Consider the following 6,302-nt stretch of genomic DNA (forward strand, 5'->3'; position numbering starts at 1 on the left):
GTGACATATCCTATCGCTGAGCACCTATCTCCATATACCAGCAATACAGAATCACAAAGATGAACATCCCTACCTCACAATTGGATGGTTTGATGTTAACAAATCTCGTACACCAATACATAAGAGTCTTAACCATCAATAACTCATACTAATCAAAGTAATAAACTCTGTGCCAGTCCATACTTGACCAATTATAGTTCCAATCCGATTAATCTAAGGACAAAGAATTATTTAAGAAATCATGTCATCAGATAATCTTGTCACACAATCTTAACTCCTTAAGAATAAGACCCTCAAATATGAGATTTAGGCACTTATTCATATAACAAACTAAAGAGTTTATAAATGAAGATATACTTATTTTTCATAAATATATACAAAGATACATTAAATCTATTTATTATAAACCCACTAAATGTCATCTAAATCTAGCATTAGGGCACATATCACTAAGAGCTTTAACATGTTCAATTTCTAACAAAAGTATGTGTTATAGGCATTAAAATCCACATCACCCTAAAAAATTGTACGTCTAAATCCATCATTTCATCTATGGTTTGCCTCCTATTTTATAAGTACCACTTATCCAAGTGCCCTGAGTCGATAGCAAAATGTTCTCCCAAGAAGATGATTAGAGGCAAGATAAGGCATTGAGTGCATGCAATTTACGTGCCAGGTAAGCGATGTGTGGGGATGTGAACATGTGGCTTATGCGCTAGGAAGCAAAATAAAGAAAAATTCAAAAAATGGAAGAAATTTCTAAAAATAATTATAAATATTTTTGGGAATATACCCTGTGTTATGTTTCAATCTTAATTGTTTCTTTAAACGAGATTATAGACCAACATGTTTTAAATAAGTGACCACTAAAGTTTATTCAATTCAATTGTTGTTTTGTTAAATAAACCTTTTAATAAAACATTAAAACCTATTTAGGGTTGACCAAATAAGAGAATGTTATAATATTTCTATAAATGGACTACCATTAATTGAAACTTTAGGTTTGTGAAAAATGAGTTAATTAAATCAATAAAACCCCACTTATAGCGATCCAATCAAGTTTTGGAGTTTAGGTCCATCTCATCATTTATTTGTGTATGATATAAGAGGTGTAAAGAGCTCGTAACTTATTGAGTTGCTTGATGGGAGACCTGTAATATCCAGGAATTTTGGATCATTTTGGGAATAAGAACTTTGATAAAAATGTGAGATTTCATAGAAATTGGTATTAAAATAGCCTAAAAAAGTGATCGAATCAACTGTAGGGAGTGTCTTGGAGCCAAAATATCTAAAGAAAATGATATGGTATTGACGAGCATCTTGAGACAGGATTTATGGCATTAAAGAAAATCAGAACTGAGATAGTTTTCAGTATAACTAAAATACAGTTGTAATTCAAGCTGAAAAAATCGAATGATTGTAAGGGATTTTTGTGAAATTAACAGAACCCTAATGAGACTCTAATTTTATGTAAAGATCAACCCTGAAGTGGTTTTGGGATGAAACAATAGCCTGATGAGGGTGCTGGGATGAAATCGTCTTTATCGAGTAATCTTGGAATTATTAATTTTGCATTTTCAATATCGTAATGCAAATTAATTTGATGTTTGAGGATATAACTGCAATTAGAGAATTGCCCAAGAGAAATTAAGATGAAATATAAGGATTAATGAGTAAATTTCTCTTATATATATTAGTGTAATATATATATATGTATGCGGGTTAGATGCGAGGGCAAATTTGCAACATTTGAGGTACATGTTTGCAGTATTTGAGAGTATTGGGCTGAGAAATTGTAGAGAATTTGGGAGAAATGTCCGGAGAGAGAGTGGTGGCCAAGGCAATTTGAGTCGGTGCTTAGCCTATAAATAAGAGAAAGAAATGGAAGAAATGAAGCAAAATGGAAATGAAAATAAGCAGTAGGCATGGTCTAGAGTTGCAGAGAAAGAGTGGCCATGAGTTGCAGTGCAAATCGGAGAAAGGTCGTGGGTGGACGGCAACTGTGATGGTGGCCGGTGAGCAACGACTTTGGTCACGAAGCAGCAAGCTAGGAGGTGGTCGGCGACTGGTTTAACAGCAATGAGGCTATCATTGCAGAGGCTAGGCAGCAACAGCGACGGTCGGAGCAGCCGTGATGATGGCGCAAAAGCATGTGATGGCGACCAGAGAGAGAGGTAGCAAGGCTGGCGGTGCAGCGACGTGCGCAGGCTGTTCGTGCGTGCAGGAGGAGAAAAGGAGGAAGAAGAAAAGAAAAAAAAGAAAAAAGAAAAAAGAAAAAGAAAAGGAGGAAAAATTAGAGGAAATTCTGAAAAATTTCCAGAAAATCTAGAAAAATATTTTGGGAACTATTTTGGAGAAAAGTTTTTGAAATTATTTAAGAAATATTTATTGTGCAATTTCGAAGAAAACAAGGTTTATGAAAAATAGAGAAAATAAGAAAAAATAGAGAAAATTGTGGAAAAATTAGAAAAAATTAGATATTGATTTTCCTTGGAAAATATTGGCCAGGAGATGATTCAGCCAAGAAGTTTGATGTTTTGCAAGACTTTCAAGGCTGACACACATTTTGAGGCATAACAAATTTTTGTTCAAGGTGAGTGATTTTATCCCAAAACTTATGTGTTATGTTTTACCTATATTGAGCATGATATTTATGATGGTTGCTAAATCATATGTAATTTATGCACATCTTGTCATATCTGTACATATATCGTTGCATTGGTAATCATAATTTTTCATTGGCATGATATTGTTGGTAGGGGTTGTTAGGTTTGAATAACAATGGCACCAACACCGGTGAATTGGGTTGTTTTAAAAAATTTGATTGAACCTGAAAATCTTTTTGATGAAAAACGAGATTTTGGAGCAAGCAAGAATTATTAAAATACTTGGAATAATAAATGAAAGAAAAAGCACAAGCAAAGAATATACACAACAATATATAGTGGCTCGGCTTAAACCAAGCCTAATCCACTACCTTCACCAAGGATTTTTCAATCAATCCACTAAAAACCTTCTATCTCTCCGGACAGGCCCTCTAGCAACAAGCTATGAAATTACAACATTTTACTTAGACAAGCAAGCCCTCTAGCAACAAGCTAGGTATTTCAACCCCTTACTTCAATAAGCAAGTCCTCTAGCACAACAAGCTATGAATCAAAATCCTCCTACAAACAATGTAGGCCATCTAGCAAAATAAGTTAGGAAAAATACAAAGAGATACAAGATAAGAGAGGATCTGAGAAACAATATTCTCAGTTACAAATTTTCTAAAAAATAAAGACAAGACTTGATAATGAATTTAACAAAATGAATACAAAGTCTTGGAAAAACTAAATATACCAATGAAGCACAATAATGAGTTTAGCATTTGGGAGCTTGTAATGTAATCTCTTGGTTGATTTGAATCACCCATTTGTCTTGTATTTATAATGCTATGAGAGCCCATTCACGAATCTTGTTGTTGGTAGTGGAAAACCACTTTGGGTGAGTGAAAAAACTAGCCGTTAGGGGATTCTGTGATATAAACGGTCGACAGATGCAAGGCATTGGTCGATAGATCATTTGAGACTGTCGACAGTTCCTTGTGCAAGCATTCTGACGGTCGATAGATGCATAGGCATCGGTTGACAGATGGCTTGCTCACCATAGAAGCATCAAGGATTAGCATTTTGTCGGTTGATAGATGCAAGAGCATCGGTCTACAGATTCATAAAAAATATAAGGTCGGTCGATAGATGTTGAGGTATCTGTTGACAGATGAAGCCATTCTTCAAAACATGCATATATTACAACTTATTTATATTTCTTTAGTTTAAGTAAATGTCACCCCCCATTTGGATTCATTAAAAATGTCTAAAAAATCAAAATTCAAAACAATAAGAAAGTAGAATTTGAGTTTTAGTACAAATTTAGGATTTTGCGATTTTACCACCTCCAAAATATACACTTTCTATTTCTTAAAAAATTCATTAAAAATCATTTTAACACCAATAGATATTAGCTATTGAAATACCGGGGGATAGTTTTCTAAGAAGAAAATATTTTTTTATATGTTTCCTTATAAGGCGTTAACATTCCAGATTTAGAAAAATATTGAAACCTTATCAAAAGGAGTTTCGAAACATGATGCATGAACTAAAGGATTTTTCAGACATTTGAATTTCGGGCTAAAACCTTTCATGCATGTTTCAAAATTTGAAAAACTTATTTCAACATAAATGATTTTTCATACTTTTCATCAAACACATTTATATTTTAGTTGGTCTTTTGCCTTAGAACAACTTTAGCTCTATATTGACCAACGACTTCAAAGCTAATTTGAAAATCATTTTAGGAGATTCTCTTAAGACTAAATACTTGACTTTGCAAATCTTCAACTAATATAGAAAATCATAAATTATTTTGGTTTTCATTTTAACCAAGCACTTGAAATTGATTTTTATTGAAAACCATAAACTTGACTCATGACTTGGGGATTAAAATCATTTATTTATTTTTCATCATCAAAATTAAATAGAAGAGTAAAACATCAGGGGTGAGCAAAAATTCGAGTAAACTGAACTAACCGAACCGACAAGTTCGGTCGGTTCGGTTCGATTTTTTACCGGTAGTGGTTTGGTTTTTTTTTTTTTTTCAAGATCTTTCGGTTATTTGGTTCAATTTTTTTGGTATTATTAACTAAAAAACCAAATCGAACTAATAAACCAACCTTTTTTTATTAGGTTCGATTCAGTTTTTTGGTAAAAATTTCAATTCGATTTTCAGTTTGGTTACAATGTCTCAAAATTCGGTTAGTTCGATTTCGATTATTTCGGTTAGTTTAGATGATTCGGTTGGTTCAGTTCGGTTATATACCTCAATTCGGTTCGATTCGGTTAGTAATTTTTAATCAGTTCAGTTCAGTTATAATCGATTACACGCTCCTAATTGTTGGCATATCGATATTTGTGTTAATATGGGATGACGCCCTAATAGTGTAATTCCCCAAGGGTATTGATGGAACAACATTAGGAGTACCTCATAAATAGGTCGAGATTACTGTCTAGGATTTCGTGTTGGGTTGGATGGCTAGGGAAGTTATACTAGGGCATATGTTTGTTTATGTCGTTGCACCATGCATTCATGTATCTGTATTTAAACACTCACTAGAAGGTTCATCTTTTAATTAGGCTATGCCCTTGAAACATTCAAACGTTCCAATTGGGACTTGCAGTATAGGCATGGAAGTGGTTGAGATGTGATGACACATGATGACGTGTTTGATAGATTTGGTGATTTATTCTAGTATTTGCTCTGTTATAATGATTCAGGTTATGTTTTAGTCATGTTGAGAAACTTATGTTTCATTGATAATTAGTCTTGTTAAATATAAGAATGTCATGCATTACGAATGATGTTTGAGATTTGATCATGTAATACTATTATGGTTTAATGTTATTTGAGGTATCATTTGATTATATCCGAGGCATTCATTTGTTATATTTGAGAAATAAATCTCCATGTATTTAAGTATTTGAAGATACTATGGTACAATTTTTCATGTTATGAATAAAGTGAATTCGATTATGTACCATATCAAGTTTCGATCTAGTTTTCGCATTTGTGATGATTACCTGTTTTAACTTATTAATTATTGTTTTGGTATGCTAAGAAGGTAAAATAGAATTGTCAAGAAATAATTTATATTGAAAAAAAAATATATTTCTAAAATTTTATGAGTTATTTAACGTCGAAAAAGCGGGGCGAGACCTACTAAGGAGAGACCCTTGGGTTAGGTCATTTTCCTCAATCCTAGATATAATTTTCCATATAAATAGAAAATCATGGTGGTTTACCCCATTAAGAACTACCTTACAAATATTGGAGAAGAAAAATAAGCATTTAGTTAGAACATGTAAATCTCCTAGTGATGTTTTGATCTATCAATATAAGATTCATATGATTGTGAATTTCAATATTTCTTTAATTCACTTCTGTTTGTGTATTCTATTTTTAATATTACATAACATATTGCATCTAATAATTTTTTCTCACATAATCAAACTATTTTAACTAATCATGTATCACGTGATTTAATAAAAGTCACTAAAACCTTATTATGCATAACTTTATTTTTAATTTTATTTTTTTTATATAATTACGTATTCATTTTAACTATCTTATCTTCACGGGACTTATATTTTTTCCTTCTTGGTGTCTTTAGTACCCGACATTCTATACCACATAATGAAATTAGTATTATAATTGTGTTACAAAATTTTATTTTGAACTTCAATGAAATCTTATTATAATGCCAAATT

This window comes from Diospyros lotus, chromosome 9 (assembly GCF_014633365.1).
Source record: "Diospyros lotus cultivar Yz01 chromosome 9, ASM1463336v1, whole genome shotgun sequence".
Lineage (NCBI taxonomy): Eukaryota > Viridiplantae > Streptophyta > Magnoliopsida > Ericales > Ebenaceae > Diospyros > Diospyros lotus.